This window comes from Lithobates pipiens, unplaced genomic scaffold, assembly GCF_037356315.1.
Source record: "Lithobates pipiens isolate NorthernLeopardFrog02 unplaced genomic scaffold, aLitPip1_a1.2 Scaffold_16, whole genome shotgun sequence".
In the NCBI taxonomy this organism is placed as follows: domain Eukaryota; kingdom Metazoa; phylum Chordata; class Amphibia; order Anura; family Ranidae; genus Lithobates; species Lithobates pipiens.
In genome coordinates, this window is record NW_027507748.1 from 34,756,859 (window position 1) to 34,775,743 (window position 18,885).

Below are 18,885 nucleotides of genomic sequence, written 5' to 3' on the forward strand. Positions count from 1 at the left end.
CTTTCACACCACACCGCACCTTGCGTCGGCGGTAAAACGCCGCTATTTTTAGCGGCGTTTTACCGCCGGATTTGCGGCGCATTTCGGCCGCTAGCGGGGCGCTTTTACCCCCCGCTAGCGGCCGCGAAAGGGTTAAAACCGCCGGCAATACGCCGCAATAGCGGCGTTTTGCCGGCGGCATTACAGCGCTGCCCCATTGATTTCAATGGGCAGCAGCGGTGGAGGAGCGGTAAACACACCGCTCCTTCACCGCTCCAAAGAAGCTGCTGGCAGGACTTTTTTCTGACGTCCTGCCAGCGCACCGCTGTAGTGTGAAAGCCCTCGGGGCTTTCACACTACACACAATGGTGCAGCTTCTTTAGGGCGTTTCGCTATAGCGCCTGCAAAACGCACTGGTGTGAAAGGGGTGTAAGAGGAAAGCAAGTGATCTCAAGTAGTGCGCTGGAGGAGATGTGAAGTAGCGGAGACTGTCAATTTAGATTCAACTACATTTATTTCCACTAAGGAAGATTCATCATTTGGGCATCCCATGTCCCTTTCCCCCATCCAAGTTGAATCCCCTAATAAAAACAACAAAATCAAGCTAGAGACTGTTCATTGACTGGAGGAAGTGTGCCTAAAATGGATGTCTGACCAAGCAGGGTGACGTGTGGATGCCGAGACACGCAACGACCCTACGGAGGCACCACAACACTGACCATACTCAATTAGAAAAAGCGTTCCATATACTCCACCATTCAACTTTCCAGACATTAGTGGGCTTATTTTGATTATCGAAATGCAAAGTTGCACCTACTATAGCCAGTCTGTGGGAGCCAGAATTATTGTTGGTTGTGTGGCAGCACGCAGGTAAAATCACCTGGTTGTATTCAGGATGGGAAATATGTGTGTCCTAGATTCAGGCTTTATGCAGACTTTTACAATTAGAGGGGAAGAGTTAATGAGCCCAGCTGTAGTAAGTGGGCTCATTAAGACCTCTACAAAAAACCCCAGCATGCATAGGGAGATGCTCCATCCTGGAACCAGTTTTGTGTGTATAGACTGGGGAGTCTGAGATCTGTTCTGTTCTGTGCGGTGAGTTAACGCCTGTGTGGCAAACTCCTACAATAGGGACAGGGACTGGGGCAGCACAAGGCTGCACCCAGTTGTTAGACAGGGAGTCTACGTGTGTAGTTAGAGGTCAAGCTGACCAGGATTTATTTTCTTGTTTTATTTTGTTTGGCTGTTATATGTATCACTGCATGTAGCCTAAATAAACCGGATCTTTTGTTTTTTGCACCTACAACGCTGTCTGCTGTGCCTGACTTTGTGTTGTGAACCCATCCAGGGGGTCACACACACCCGCTACCGAGCGAACCCCCTCACAGTTGGTGGAGAATTTTGGCAGTTTTTTTTTTTTGTTTTTTTTGTTGTTAAGGCCAGCATGGAGGAGATACTGAGACAGCTGGCTCTAGCAAATGCAAACCAGCAGCAAACAAATGCAGCTTTACAAAAGAGCCTTGCAGCTCAACAACAAGCCCAGCAGCAGGCAAATGCAAATCAGCAGCAGAGTTTGGAAGCCCAGCAGCAGACAAATGCAACTTTGCAGCAGAGTTTGGAAGCTCAGCAACAAGCCCAGCAGCGATCTGAAGCCCGCTTCATAGACCTGTTGCAGAAGCAAGAGCAGAATTTTCAACAGCAAATAGAGACATTGATACAGCAACGTCCGCAGACCAATGAAGCAAGTGGGTACAATAATACCGCAACCTTTGGTGTGAGCCGTTTACTGACAAAAATGACTGGAGAGGATGATCCGGAGGTGTTTTTGACCACATTTGAAAGGACTGCTGAAAGGGAAAAGTGGCCTAAGGAGCAATGGGCTGGACTGGTGGCCCCTCTGTTAACTGGGGAATCGCAGAAAGCTTATTATGACCTAGAGCCTGACCAAGCAAAAGACTATGTGGTGCTAAAAGCAGAAATATTGGCACGGCTGGGTGTCACCCTGGCAGTCCGGGCTCAGCGTGTGCATAACTGGACTTTTCAGGTTGGAAAACCTCCCAGGTCTCAAATGTATGATCTCATTCACCTGAGCAGGAAGTGGCTGCAGCCAGAGATTTTGACCGCACCAAACATTGTGGAACGTGTGGTTATGGATCGTTTCCTGAGAGCTCTTCCTACTGCCATCCAAAAATGGGTAAGCCATGGAGACCCAGAAAATGCAGATAAACTTGTGGATCTGGTTGAGAAGTACTTGGCTACAGAGAACTTGACCACCTCTTCCAGGGACTCACGGACTTTCCCCCCTAAGACCAGATCATCCCCAGTGGCGGGTAAGATGACTCCAAGGGGTGAGGGTGGAGAGAGTGAGAGGGTGGGAGTTCTACCTAAGGTCTGGCGGGAGCAGCCCAGGAAGCCCATGCTGCAAGAGGCAGCGAAAAAAATTATTTGCTACCGCTGCCGGCAAGAGGGACATATTGCAGCCAATTGCCCAGTTGTGGATGAGCCTATGCAATGTGACTTTATAAGGGAGAGACGTCAGTCGCTGTTTGCGACAGTTGCATGCACTGCCATTCGGGGACCTGAGAAACATTTATGTAAAATGTGTATTAATGGTAGAAATGTTGATGTGTTGCTGGATTCAGGTAGCCTGGTAACATTGATAAAAGCTGAATTAGTTACTACAGAGGTCTCTGGGAAGAACAGGGTGGCTGTTATTTGTGTGCATGGGGACACCCGAGAGTATCCTGTAACTTCAGTGTTTTTTGAGACCCCCAAAGGTAACCTCTCTCATCAGGTGGGGTTAGTGTCTCAGTTACCACATGATGCTATTGTGGGAAGGGATTTTCCAAAATTCTGGGAACTCTGGGATTGTCCTGAGCCCCCCACTGGTGCCCCTATAGACCAGGAAGATGACCAGAATTCCTCTAGGAGTGGTGAGGACTCTCCTGAATTTCCCTTGTCGGTATTGGCGGGGGAAACTCGAGAAACTGGGGAGGAGCCAACATCCTCAGATGAAAACATGCCGTCTGTGGAGTTTTCGGATCTTGAGGTTCACAGGGAAAATTTTGCCACAGAACAGTTAAAAGACCCCACCCTAATAAAGGCACGGGAAAATGTGGTGAAAATAGATGGCGAGTTAGTGAACCCAGATAAGACTTGCCCTTATCCTTACTTCACTATGGAAAGGGACCTGCTATATCGAGTGGCTCAAAGGGTAGAAGAAACCATTGAGCAACTTGTAGTGCCCAAACCTTACAGGAAGTTGGTGTTAGAATTGGCTCATGGACATATTCTGGGAGGTCATCTGGGGACAGAGAAAACCAGAGAGTAGTGATGGACGAACTTCCGACGGGACGTTTCGCGAACGCGAAATGCGAACGGACCCAAACGTTCGCGAAACAGAACGTTCGCCGCGGGCCCCATTGACTTCAATGGGAGGCGAACTTTGCAAACCTTCATGTCGAATTTGCGGCCACGTGGTAATTATTAGGGGGTAAAACGTAGTCCCACCATCTGGACAATGACATAATACATGTATGAGGTGAATTTGGGATCGATAACTACAAGCATTTTTATTTTATTTGGGAAATTGTTCTAACAATTCAGGACTATGGAGCTAATGAAGGCAATGGAGGAGAGGGAAGGTCAGGGACCAGGGTAGGCAAAGAAGAGGGTGCAGGAGATGATCACCAGCAGCGTGACATACCGGAATGACACATGCACCGTGATAGAGGCATCTGACAGCAGCACCGTAATACAGAGCACTGACAGCAGCACCGTGACATACAGCGCTGACAGCAGCACCGTGACATACAGCGCTGACAGCAGCACCGTGACATACAGCGCTGACAGCAGCACCGTGACATACAGCGCTGACAGCAGCACCGTGACATACAGCGCTGACAGCAGCACCGTGACATACAGCGCTGACAGCAGCACCGTGACATACAGCGCTGACAGCAGCACCGTGACATACAGCGCTGACAGCAGCACCGTGACATACAGCGCTGACAGCAGCACCGTGACATACAGCGCTGACAGCAGCACCGTGACATACAGCGCTGACAGCAGCACCGTGACATACAGCACTGACAGCAGCACCGTAAGCAGCCCCAGGAGGAAGTCAGCACAGCACAGGGATGGTGTGATCCCCTCATAATAAGAACCCCCAGGAGGAAGTCAGCACAGCACAGGGATAGTGTGATCCCTTCATAATAAGAACCCCCAGGAGGAAGTCAGCACAGCACAGGGATATCATAAGCAGCCCCAGTAGAAATATGACACCGCTCAACCTCTTCAAAGAGGAGGGTAGGGGCATATAGTACGGTGTGCTTTTTTGGGTCAAGGAAGTGAGCCAAATGAATTAAGAAGGTCTGTGTGCTTGATTAAAAAAATAGTTTATAGACATATACATGGTCTACTGGTCACATGTGTTGAATTCCTCCGAGATCCATGCCTCATTCATTTTTAGAAATGTGAGGTAGTTAACACTGTGGTGAGCTAGGCGAGTACGCTTATCGGTCACAATCCCCCCTGCTGCGCTGAACGTCCTTTCGGACAGGACACTGGATGAGGGGCAAGCCAACAGTTCGATTGCAAATTGGGCAAGCTCTGGCCAGAGGTCAAGCCTGCCCACCCAGTAGTCTAGGGGTTCATCACTCCTCAGAGCGTCCACATCGGCCGTTAACCCAATGTAGTCGGACACCTGACGGTCTAGGCGTTCCCTGATGCTGGATCCGGATGACACCTGTCGATGGGTCGGCTGAAAGAATGACCTCATATCCGAAGTCACCAACACATCTTCAAACCGGCCTCTTCTTGCAGGCGCTGTTGGATTGGTACCCGCAAATCCTTCTCTGGGAGTGGGAATTGCTCCTCTGCCAGCGCACGCAAAAGCAGAATGCAGCATTTCTCGAAGCAAGGCCTGGAAGTGCTGCATTCTGACAGCCCTCTGCGACGGCGGTAACATTTCCGCCATTTTGTGTTTGTACCGGGGGGTCTAAGTACGTTGCCACCCAGTACTGGTCCTTGACCCTCATGCTTTTTATACGGGGGTCCCTATTAAAACACTGGAGCATGAAGGCCCCCATTTGCACTAAAGTGGAAGCGGTGTGGTGGCCTGGCTCCTGCTCATCATCCAGGATAATGTCGTCCTCTTCATTCTCCTCTCCCCATCCTCGCACAACAGGGATCCCAGAAAGGTTTAAAGCATGCTCTTCTTGCTCCTGCTCATCCGCCCCGGCACCATCCTCCTCTGACTCCTCATCAGACTCCTGTTGTTGACTTGTCTCAGATAGAGTAGCCCCCCCTGGGAATTCATCCAGCATTGCGACTTCCTCATCTTCCCGCTCCTGCTCCTCCACAGCCTGATCAATGACACGACGCAATGCACGCTCCAGAAAGAAGGCATAAGGTACCATGTCACTGATGGCGCCATGGCTGCGACTGACCAGTTTGGTGATCTCCTCAAATGGCCGCAGAAGTCTGCATGTGTCGCGCATGAGCAGCCACTGGCGCGGTGAAAAAAAACCCAGCTCCCCAGAACCGTTTCTTTCGCAGAGTTCATACAGGTAGACGTTAACTGCACGTTTCTGCTGGAGCAGCCTATCAAGCATATAGAAGGTTGAGTTCCATCGCGTCGGGCAATCGCAAATAAGACGTCTGACCGGCAGATGGTGTCGCCGCTGAATGTCAGCAAGGCGAGCCATGGCCGTGTAAGATCTTCTGAAATGGGCCGAGATTTTCCTTGCCTGCCGCAAGATGTCCTGGACCCCAGGGTATTTGACAAGGAATCGCTGCACGACCAAGTTTAAGACGTGTGCCATGCACGGCACGTGCGTGATTTTGCCCTGTTTCAATGCGCTAAGCAGATTGGCACCGTTGTCACACACCACTTTACCAACTGTCAAATTGAGCGGTGTTAGCCACTCATCTGCCTGTGAACGCAAAGCTGAAAGGAGTGCCGGGCCAGTGTGGCTCTTTGCTTCCAGGCACAACAGACGCAGCACGGCATGGCAACGTCTCACCTGGCATGTGGAATAGGTTCTGGGGAGCTTGGGCGGTGCAGTGGAAGAGACGCTAGCAGCGGAAAAGGAGGAGGCAGCTGAGGAGGAGAGGGAGGAGGATGGAGTAGGAGGAGGAGAAGAAGAGTCAGGCCTGCATGCAATCCGTGGCGGTAAAACCAAATCTACACGGGTGCCACGGGTTACATGCTTGACGGCCGTCAGAAGGTTCACCCAGTGGGCAGTAAAACTGATATACCTTCCCTGCCCGTGTTTGCTAGACCACGTGTCTGTGGTCAGATGTATCTTGGCACCGACACTGTGTGCCAGAGATACATTCACTTGCCGCTGAACATGGCCATATAGCTCTGGGATGCCCTTCTCTGAGAAATACTTCCTTCCTGGGACCTTCCATTGTGGTGTTCCAATGGCCACAAATTTGCGAAAGGCCTCCGAGTCCACCAGTTTATATGGCAGTAGTTGGCGGGCTATGAGTTCTGACAAGCCAGCCGCCAACCGTTGGGCAAGAGGGTTATCCGGCGTCATCATTTTTTTACGCTCAAACATTAGGCCCACGGAAGCCTGCCTTTTTGCAGAAAAATGTGAGCTTGGCGTGATGGAAGGTGGAGTGGAGGACAATTGTGAGGAGAGAGGAGAAGGAGAAGTAGAAGACGAGGCTGGACGGTGAGAGCCTGCAGTGTGGCTTTGTGTGTTCCGTTGCTCCCACTGGGCTCGGTGATGGCTGCTCATGTGCCTTCTTAAGGCGGTCGTCCCTAGGTGAGTATTGGGCTTACCGCGACTAACGCGTTGACTGCAAAGATTGCAGATGGCAACGCTATTGTCAGCAGCGGACACGTTAAAAAAAGCCCACACTGCGGAGCCATGTGCCGGTGTCCTGGGAGCGCCAGATGTGACCGTACATGGTCGATGACTCGCTCCTGATACATTTGCAGTCTGCTTTGTCCCTGCTGTGCAATGTAAGTCATTGCTGCTTCTCCTCCCTATCTGCTGGTCCATATCTCCCTCTGAACTCCCCTCCTCTTCCTCTCTTGTGGGCACCCACGTGACATCACTAGACACGTCATCATCAACGTCACCTTCCCCACCGCTATAAGTAGAGATCTCGGAGTAGGCAGCAACACCGGGGACCAACCTCCTCCTTGGGCTGATCTGGGTACTGGCGTCAGACTGCTGAGTAGCGCTTGTTGCTACCTCCTCTTCCTGATCCAATACCAAGAGTGGCTGCGCATCAGAAATGTCCTCTTGATATGGATCGGAAAATAATTCCAGTGACTCAAGCGGAAGGTATGTGGTGGTGGTGGTGGTGGTCGTGTTGTTGGTGGTAGTGTCTTTGGGGGTGCACATAGCAGAGAGTGAAGAAGAGGGTGCAGATCGAGAGGATGAGGAGGGTGCAGAAGAGTAAGGCTGAGCGAGCCACTCAACCAAGTCTGGTGCATCCTTTAAAGTAATTGAACGCACCTTCTGCAACTTCCCACTTTGGCTCAAGCCTGTTGCTCCTGCCCTACCCCTACCACCCCTGCGGAAGGGCCTGCCTCTTCCTCTGCCTGTCATTTTTTAAATGACCCTGTGACAAAACTCTTAGTCCCTATACCGATGAAGGACTGCTGCAGTATAGGTGAGCGGTCAGCAGTGGTGCACGTCAACCCTATCTATTGTGGACCGATAGCGGTCCTTACAGAACAGCAGACTGTACCGCACTCAAGCCTATGTACCGTAGCACCCTATACCAAGTTACCAGTCCTTATAAGAACTTTTGTGGACCAAGCAGGTTGTGTATTAGTGTTTAGCAGACTGTACGTCAGTCCCTATACCGCTGAAGGACTGCTGCAGTATAGGGCAGCGGTCAGCAGTGGTGCACGTCAACCCTATCTATTGTGGACCGATAGCGGTCCTTACAGAACAGCAGACTGTACCGCACTCAAGCCTATGTACCGTAGCACCCTATACCAAGTTACCAGTCCTTATAAGAACTTTTGTGGAACAAGCAGGTTGTGTGTTAGTGATTAGCAGACTGTACGTCAGTCCCTATACCGCTGAAGGACTGCTGCAGTATAGGTGAGCGGTCAGCAGTGGTGCACGTCAACCCTATCTATTGTGGACCTATAGCGGTCCTTACAGAACAGCAGACTGTACCGCACTCAAGCCTATGTACCGTAGCACCCTATACCAAGTTACCAGTCCTTATAAGAACTTTTGTGGACCAAGCAGGTTGTGTATTAGTGTTTAGCAGACTGTACGTCAGTCCCTATACCGCTGAAGGACTGCTGCAGTATAGGGCAGCGGTCAGCAGTGGTGCACGTCAACCCTATCTATTGTGGACCGATAGCGGTCCTTACAGAACAGCAGACTGTACCGCACTCAAGCCTATGTACCGTAGCACCCTATACCAAGTTACCAGTCCTTATAAGAACTTTTGTGGAACAAGCAGGTTGTGTGTTAGTGATTAGCAGACTGTACGTCAGTCCCTATACCGCTGAAGGACTGCTGCAGTATAGGTGAGCGGTCAGCAGTGGTGCACGTCAACCCTATCTATTGTGGACCGATAGCGGTCCTTACAGAACAGCAGACTGTACCGCACTCAAGCCTATGTACCGTAGCACCCTATACCAAGTTACCAGTCCTTATAAGAACTTTTGTGGACCAAGCAGGTTGTGTATTAGTGTTTAGCAGACTGTACGTCAGTCCCTATACCGCTGAAGGACTGCTGCAGTATAGGGCAGCGGTCAGCAGTGGTGCACGTCAACCCTATCTATTGTGGACCGATAGCGGTCCTTACAGAACAGCAGACTGTACCGCACTCAAGCCTATGTACCGTAGCACCCTATACCAAGTTACCAGTCCTTATAAGAACTTTTGTGGAACAAGCAGGTTGTGTGTTAGTGATTAGCAGACTGTACGTCAGTCCCTATACCGCTGAAGGACTGCTGCAGTATAGGTGAGCGGTCAGCAGTGGTGCACGTCAACCCTATCTATTGTGGACCGATAGCGGTCCTTACAGAACAGCAGACTGTACCGCACTCAAGCCTATGTACCGTAGCACCCTATACCAAGTTACCAGTCCTTATAAGAACTTTTGTGGACCAAGCAGGTTGTGTATTAGTGTTTAGCAGACTGTACGTCAGTCCCTATACCGCTGAAGGACTGCTGCAGTATAGGGCAGCGGTCAGCAGTGGTGCACGTCAACCCTATCTATTGTGGACCGATAGCGGTCCTTACAGAACAGCAGACTGTACCGCACTCAAGCCTATGTACCGTAGCACCCTATACCAAGTTACCAGTCCTTATAAGAACTTTTGTGGAACAAGCAGGTTGTGTGTTAGTGATTAGCAGACTGTACGTCAGTCCCTATACCGCTGAAGGACTGCTGCAGTATAGGTGAGCGGTCAGCAGTGGTGCACGTCAACCCTATCTATTGTGGACCTATAGCGGTCCTTACAGAACAGCAGACTGTACCGCACTCAAGCCTATGTACCGTAGCACCCTATACCAAGTTACCAGTCCTTATAAGAACTTTTGTGGACCAAGCAGGTTGTGTATTAGTGTTTAGCAGACTGTACGTCAGTCCCTATACCGCTGAAGGACTGCTGCAGTATAGGGCAGCGGTCAGCAGTGGTGCACGTCAACCCTATCTATTGTGGACCGATAGCGGTCCTTACAGAACAGCAGACTGTACCGCACTCAAGCCTATGTACCGTAGCACCCTATACCAAGTTACCAGTCCTTATAAGAACTTTTGTGGAACAAGCAGGTTGTGTGTTAGTGATTAGCAGACTGTACGTCAGTCCCTATACCGCTGAAGGACTGCTGCAGTATAGGTGAGCCGTCAGCAGTGGTGCACGTCAACCCTATCTATTGTGGACCGATAGCGGTCCTTACAGAACAGCAGACTGTACCGCACTCAAGCCTATGTACCGTAGCACCCTATACCAAGTTACCAGTCCTTATAAGAACTTTTGTGGACCAAGCAGGTTGTGTATTAGTGTTTAGCAGACTGTACGTCAGTCCCTATACCGCTGAAGGACTGCTGCAGTATAGGGCAGCGGTCAGCAGTGGTGCACGTCAACCCTATCTATTGTGGACCGATAGCGGTCCTTACAGAACAGCAGACTGTACCGCACTCAAGCCTATGTACCGTAGCACCCTATACCAAGTTACCAGTCCTTATAAGAACTTTTGTGGAACAAGCAGGTTGTGTGTTAGTGATTAGCAGACTGTACGTCAGTCCCTATACCGCTGAAGGACTGCTGCAGTATAGGTGAGCGGTCAGCAGTGGTGCACGTCAACCCTATCTATTGTGGACCGATAGCGGTCCTTACAGAACAGCAGACTGTACCGCACTCAAGCCTATGTACCGTAGCACCCTATACCAAGTTACCAGTCCTTATAAGAACTTTTGTGGACCAAGCAGGTTGTGTATTAGTGTTTAGCAGACTGTACGTCAGTCCCTATACCGCTGAAGGACTGCTGCAGTATAGGGCAGCGGTCAGCAGTGGTGCACGTCAACCCTATCTATTGTGGACCGATAGCGGTCCTTACAGAACAGCAGACTGTACCGCACTCAAGCCTATGTACCGTAGCACCCTATACCAAGTTACCAGTCCTTATAAGAACTTTTGTGGAACAAGCAGGTTGTGTGTTAGTGATTAGCAGACTGTACGTCAGTCCCTATACCGCTGAAGGACTGCTGCAGTATAGGTGAGCGGTCAGCAGTGGTGCACGTCAACCCTATCTATTGTGGACCGATAGCGGTCCTTACAGAACAGCAGACTGTACCGCACTCAAGCCTATGTACCGTAGCACCCTATACCAAGTTACCAGTCCTTATAAGAACTTTTGTGGACCAAGCAGGTTGTGTATTAGTGTTTAGCAGACTGTACGTCAGTCCCTATACCGCTGAAGGACTGCTGCAGTATAGGGCAGCGGTCAGCAGTGGTGCACGTCAACCCTATCTATTGTGGACCGATAGCGGTCCTTACAGAACAGCAGACTGTACCGCACTCAAGCCTATGTACCGTAGCACCCTATACCAAGTTACCAGTCCTTATAAGAACTTTTGTGGAACAAGCAGGTTGTGTGTTAGTGATTAGCAGACTGTACGTCAGTCCCTATACCGCTGAAGGACTGCTGCAGTATAGGTGAGCGGTCAGCAGTGGTGCACGTCAACCCTATCTATTGTGGACCTATAGCGGTCCTTACAGAACAGCAGACTGTACCGCACTCAAGCCTATGTACCGTAGCACCCTATACCAAGTTACCAGTCCTTATAAGAACTTTTGTGGACCAAGCAGGTTGTGTATTAGTGTTTAGCAGACTGTACGTCAGTCCCTATACCGCTGAAGGACTGCTGCAGTATAGGGCAGCGGTCAGCAGTGGTGCACGTCAACCCTATCTATTGTGGACCGATAGCGGTCCTTACAGAACAGCAGACTGTACCGCACTCAAGCCTATGTACCGTAGCACCCTATACCAAGTTACCAGTCCTTATAAGAACTTTTGTGGAACAAGCAGGTTGTGTGTTAGTGATTAGCAGACTGTACGTCAGTCCCTATACCGCTGAAGGACTGCTGCAGTATAGGTGAGCGCTCAGCAGTGGTGCACGTCAACCCTATCTATTGTGGACCGATAGCGGTCCTTACAGAACAGCAGACTGTACCGCACTCAAGCCTATGTACCGTAGCACCCTATACCAAGTTACCAGTCCTTATAAGAACTTTTGTGGACCAAGCAGGTTGTGTATTAGTGTTTAGCAGACTGTACGTCAGTCCCTATACCGCTGAAGGACTGCTGCAGTATAGGGCAGCGGTCAGCAGTGGTGCACGTCAACCCTATCTATTGTGGACCGATAGCGGTCCTTACAGAACAGCAGACTGTACCGCACTCAAGCCTATGTACCGTAGCACCCTATACCAAGTTACCAGTCCTTATAAGAACTTTTGTGGAACAAGCAGGTTGTGTGTTAGTGATTAGCAGACTGTACGTCAGTCCCTATACCGCTGAAGGACTGCTGCAGTATAGGTGAGCGGTCAGCAGTGGTGCACGTCAACCCTATCTATTGTGGACCGATAGCGGTCCTTACAGAACAGCAGACTGTACCGCACTCAAGCCTATGTACCGTAGCACCCTATACCAAGTTACCAGTCCTTATAAGAACTTTTGTGGACCAAGCAGGTTGTGTATTAGTGTTTAGCAGACTGTACGTCAGTCCCTATACCGCTGAAGGACTGCTGCAGTATAGGGCAGCGGTCAGCAGTGGTGCACGTCAACCCTATCTATTGTGGACCGATAGCGGTCCTTACAGAACAGCAGACTGTACCGCACTCAAGCCTATGTACCGTAGCACCCTATACCAAGTTACCAGTCCTTATAAGAACTTTTGTGGAACAAGCAGGTTGTGTGTTAGTGATTAGCAGACTGTACGTCAGTCCCTATACCGCTGAAGGACTGCTGCAGTATAGGGCAGCGGTCAGCAGTGGTGCACGTCAACCCTATCTATTGTGGACCGATAGCGGTCCTTACAGAACAGCAGACTGTACCGCACTCAAGCCTATGTACCGTAGCACCCTATACCAAGTTACCAGTCCTTATAAGAACTTTTGTGGAACAAGTGAGTTGTGAATGTTTAGCAGACTGCAGCAGAAGGGCAGCAGTCAAGTATAATATCCTTTCTATATTTGGAAGAAAGAATATTATACATGTACAAGCCTATTACTGTACCACTGATACCAGTCCTGAAAAGAACCTTTGTGGAACTAATAATAACAGCAAGTCTTTAAAATTACCCTCACTGCCTGACAACACTGCTTCCTTCCTGTCCCTATACAAATTGGCAAAAAAAGAGAACGATTAGTGGTTACTGGAACAGCTCTTTTGTGGACCTTGATAGTAACAGCTAATGATGATGATGATGATGATGATGATGAAAGACTAATCTGGCTGTCCCTGTAGCATACACCGTCCTTTCCCTTTCTCTAAACTAACAAAAGACACTCAGGCTGCTGCAAGAATCAGCAGCACAGCAAACCTATCAACACCTAACACCTATACCAGTCCTGAAAAGAACTTTTGTGTACCAAATAGCTAGTGGTTTATCTCTCCCTACTCCACACAGGAACCTGTCCCTATCGTAACAGAAGAAAGAATGTAAAATGGCCACCGGATCGGGTGTATTTATAGGTTAGGGGGAATGTACAAGTGTCCATGTGCTGTCATGTCTCAATTGGCTGTCCTGTATCACATGATAAACGTGTCACCAAAGGTTAAAGTTCTTGTATACATTAAACACGTAAGTCCGCCGCGGCGAACGACGGAAAAAGGCGTTCGAACGTGCGGACCGCGAATGTCGGAAATTCGCCGCGAAACGACCGCCGGGCGAACCGTTCGGCCATCACTACCAGAGAGAGGGTATTGCAGAGATTCTATTGGCCTGGGGCCATGAAGGAAATAGAAAAGTATTGTTCCTCCTGCCCTGTGTGTCAGAAGTCGGCACCTATGCCACATTTCCGTAACCCACTGGTACCTCTTCCTATCATTGAGGTCCCCTTTGAGAGGATCGCAATGGATTTGGTAGGTCCGATAATGAAGTCTGCTAGGGGGCATCAGTACATTTTGGTTATATTGGACTATGCCACCCGTTATCCGGAAGCAATTCCTCTCCGAAATACCTCGGCCAAAACCATAGCCAAAGAGCTATCCCTTGTTTTTAGCCGCGTGGGTATTTGTAAGGAACTGCTTACGGACCAAGGTACACCCTTTATGTCCCGGGTTATGAAAGAATTATGCAAGTTGTACAAAGTGAAGCAATTGCGTACATCTGTGTATCACCCCCAAACAGATGGGTTGGTTGAAAGATTCAACAAAACCCTAAAACAAATGTTAAAGAAGGTGGTGGATAGAGATGGAAAGAATTGGGATTGTCTAATACCCTATCTGATGTTTGCCATTAGGGAGGTACCCCAATCCTCTACGGGTTTCTCACCCTTCGAGTTGCTCTATGGGAGACACCCAAGAGGGCTGCTGGATATCGCCAAGGAAACTTGGGAAAATGAGAGTTCTCCTCACAGGAGTGTGATTGAGCATGTCGCCCTGATGCAAGATAGAATTGCACAGGTAATGCCAATTGTAAAGGAACATTTAACCCAAGCGCAGTTAGCACAGCAGAGAGTGTACAACCGTGGGGCCAAGACACGTACTTTTTCCCCGGGGGATAGGGTCTTGGTGCTAGTCCCTACGGTTGAAAGCAAATTTCTGGCCAAATGGCAAGGTCCATATGAAGTAATTGAAAAAATTAGTGAGGTGAACTACAGGGTTAGACAGCCAGGAAGGCGAAAGCCGGAGCAGATCTATCACGTCAATCTGCTGAAAGCCTGGAGGGATAGGGAATCCCTAGTCGCAGAGACTTTGTCACAAGTACAGCCTGATTGCTTAGTTCCTGAGGTTGGAATAGCAGACACCTTATCGAAACCCCAACAACAGGAGGTTAAAGAGTTTGTACTTCGTAACAAAGAGATTTTCTCTGAGCTTCCGGGACAAACATCTGGCGTAGAGCATGACATTATCACCCCGCCAGGAGAAAGGGTAAAACTAAAACCTTATAGAATACCAGAGGCCCGACGGGAGGCAATACGTGGGGAGGTTCAAAGGATGCTGGAATTGGGTGTGATAGAGGAGTCCCAGAGTGACTGGTCCAGTCCTATTGTACTAGTGCCCAAACCTGATGGGAGCTGGCGGTTTTGTAACGATTTTAGACAATTAAATAAAGTTACAAAATTTGACACCTACCCCATGCCACGTATAGATGAGTTGGTTGACCGGCTGGGAACAGCCTGATATATGACAACTCTTGATCTCACCAAAGGGTATTGGCAAATTCCCCTGGCCGAGTCGGCCAAGGAGAAAACTGCGTTTGTAACCCCAGATGGGGCATTCCAATATAAGAGAATGCCGTTTGGGTTACAGAATGCACCGGCAACATTCCAGCGGAAAATGGATAAGATTCTGAGGCCCCATCATAAATATGCTGCAGCTTACCTGGATGATGTGATTATCCATAGCACAGACTGGGTCTCACATTTGCCAAAAGTACAAGCAGTCCTAGACTCTATCCGGGAAGCTGGGTTTACGGCCAATCCAAAGAAGTGTACCATTGGACAGGAGGAGGCCAAATATCTTGGGTACACTATTGGGAGGGGGGTGATAAAACCCCAAGTCAATAAAGTCGAGGCCATACAGAGTTGGCCACGTCCCAACAGCAAGAAACAGGTACGAGCCTTTCTGGGAATCGCTGGCTATTATCGACGATTCATTCCCCATTTTGCTTCTCAGGCTGTGCCCCTCACCAACCTGACAAAAGGGAAAGAGTCGGTTATGGTAAAATGGTCCCCAGAGGCTGAAGAAGCATTTCAGTCCTTAAAAACAGCCTTATGTAGCCAGCCAGTATTGTACTCACCAGACTTCTCTAAGGACTTTGTTGTACAAACTGATGCATCAGACGTTGGGTTAGGAGCAGTGTTATCCCAGGTCTGGAACGGGGAAGAGCACCCAGTCATTTACCTCAGCAGGAAGTTGAAGTCCCATGAGGTAAATTACGCCACGATTGAGAAGGAATGTTTAGCAGTGAAGTGGGCTCTAGATTCCCTTCGGTACTATCTGCTAGGTAGGCACTTTGACCTGGTGACTGATCACGCTCCTTTAAAGTGGATGGCTCAAAACAAGGAGACCAATAGAAGGGTAAATAGGTGGTTCCTGGCCCTACAGGAATTTAACTTTACAGTTAAGCATCGCCCTGGTGTTAAAATGGGGAATGTGGATGCTTTGTCTCGGATACATGCGTGTCTGGCTGCTTGTGTTACAACCCCAAGGTTGAAACAAGAGGGGGGGGTATGTGGCAGCACGCAGGTAAAATCACCTGGTTGTATTCAGGATGGGAAATATGTGTGTCCTAGATTCAGGCTTTATGTAGACTTTTACAATTAGAGGGGAAGAGTTAATGAGCCCAGCTGTAGTAAGTGGGCTCATTAAGACCTCTACAAAAAACCCCAGCATGCATAGGGAGATGCTCCATCCTGGAACCAGTTTTGTGTGTATAGACTGGGGAGTCTGAGATCTGTTCTGTGCGGTGAGTTAACGCCTGTGTGGCAAACCCCTACAATAGGGACAGGGACTGGGGCAGCACAAGGCTGCACCCAGTTGTTAGACAGGGAGTCTACGTGTGTAGTTAGAGGTCAAGCTGACCAGGATTTATTTTCTTGTTTTATTTTGTTTGGCTGTTATATGTATCACTGCATGTAGCCTAAATAAACCGGATCTTTTGTTTTTTGCACCTACAACGCTGTCTGCTGTGCCTGACTTTGTGTTGTGAACCCATCCAGGGGGTCACACACACCCGCTACCGAGCGAACCCCCTCACAGTTGGTAGTGGATCAAATACTTATTTTACTCACTGAACTGCAACTCAATTTATAACATTTGTATCGTGTTTTTTTTCTGGGTTTTTGGTTGATATTCTGGCTCTATCATTTAAAATACACCTATAATAAAAAATATAGGTCCCTCATTTCATTGTAAGTGGACCAAATCGGCAGGGGATCAATAATAATTATTTTCCCAACAATATGCTGTAGCCTGCACACCCGACCCTCATTAGCCACCTATAAAGTGAACTCAGGACTTCCATCCTGTGCCTTCACATATTCTGTATTCTGCCTGGCTTAATCAATATTATGATGCTTTCTGGACTTCAACCTCAACTTGCATTTTTTATTCTGTTTTTGTCTGTCAACTGCCCTAATCATTTGCCTGTCTGGTCATACTTTTGTCTTTCGACCTGGTATCAGACCTTGTTACTTGCTAGTCGTCCCTCTATGCCCTTGTACACACAGTCGGACATTCCGATGGAAAATGTCCGATCGGACCGTGTTATCAGATAATCCGACCATGTGTGGGCTCCATCGGACTGTTTCCGTCGGAATATCCGACGACAACGTTTTAGAGCTGGGCTATAAAATTTTCCGACAACATGGTCCGATGGGACTTCGCCTGATCGTTTGTAGAGAATTCCGATTGGACAAAGTGCCACGCATGCTCAGATCAAATTCCTAGACCAAAGCTATTGGCTACTAGCCTGAACGTAGTCCCGTCATAACGAAATAACTCCCTCGCGTTACGAACGATAGGATTTTCCGAAAACTTTGTCCGACCGTGTGTGTGCAACACAAGTTTCGAACAAAATCCGTCGGACAAAATCCGACGGATTTTGTTGTCGGGATGTCCGATCTTGTGTACAAGGGCTAACAGTGGCACCCTGGGGTGTTAGCAGAGAATCCACACCACTGGTGGCTCTGGAGAAGATCCAACCCTCAAGCTTCAGAGGGGATATGACGCAGAGGGTTCACCAACATAACCATTAGATGTTAGGTCCGATTCAAAGTCATGCCAGGTCACACACATTTTAAAGCAAAATATCTGGGATCTCAAGACTTCCACCCTGTGCCCGATGAACAAGTTCACTTACTCCGTATTCTGCCTGGCTTAACCACTATTATGATGCTTTCTGGACTTCAAACTCAACTTGCATTTTTTTATTCTGTTTTTGTCTGTCAACTGCCCTAACCATTTCCCTGTCTGGTCAAACTTTTGTCTTTTGACCTGGCATCAGACCTTGTTACTTGCTAGTCGTCCCTCTATGAGCTGCACACTGGGGTGTTAGCAGAGAATCCACACCACTGGTGACTCTGGAGAAGACCAAACCCTCAAGCTTCATTGGGGATATGACGCAGAGGGTTCACCAACATAACCATTAGATGTTAGGTCCGATTCAAAGTCATGCCAGGTCACACACATTTTAAAGCAAAATATCTGGGATCTCAAGACTTCCACCCTGTGCCCGATGAACAAGTTCACTTACTCCGTATTCTGCCTGGCTTAACCACTATTATGAAGCTTTCTGGACTTCAAACTCAACTTGCATTTTTTTATTCTGTTTTTGTCTGTCAACTGCCCTAACCATTTCCCTGTCTGGTCAAACTTTTGTCTTTTGACCTGGCATCAGAACTTGTTACTTGCTAGTCGTCCCTCTATGAGCTGCACACTGGGGTGTTAGTAGAGAATCCACACCACTGGTGACTCTGGAGAAGACCAAACCCTCAAGCTTCATTGGGGATATGACGCAGAGGGTTCACCAACATAACCATTAGATGTTAGGTCCGATTCAAAGTCATGCCAGGTCACACACATTTTAAAAGCAAAATATCTGCTTTGAGTACAATGACCCTTTAAATGAAAAGTCTAGATCCATGGCACGCTGTACTGTGATTCGCCTCAAGATTGATTTTTTAATAAAGAGGACAATTTGGAAGATCAAGAAACTTCCTTTTTCCTCACCGTAACCCCCTTTTATAACACAGATTGTGGGCCATAAGGTCAGATCAGCGCTCTAGAATCTTATTGTGCTGGGAAAAAAGGTTACGGCGATGCGGCTTCTGCTAAACACGTGTCTTCCCGCAAGCCGAGAAGATTGTTCAGCGTTAATGTGTTCCGCCGAGATAGCGAGGGAAGCTGATGAATCTTTCGGTGTCTTCACAGCTGATTCTTCCACGTGACCCCTTCACCCCTGGGCGATATCAATACGCTGCTGGATATTGTCTACATCCATCATAACAGCTTTTTTTTTTTCCCCTTGACCGTATCAAAGTCTTACATCCTCGTATAATCCATGGATATCACGGCTAAGTCAACAGACATTAATTACTCTGCCTGAGGGGACTGCGGTGTTTTTTCTGGATATGCAATAGGCATTTTGTGTAATGATGCGTTGTCTTACAGATTTCAGAAATGCAACCTTTCCCCTCTAGTATGAATAATGCTCAATACAATGCCAAGTATGCAA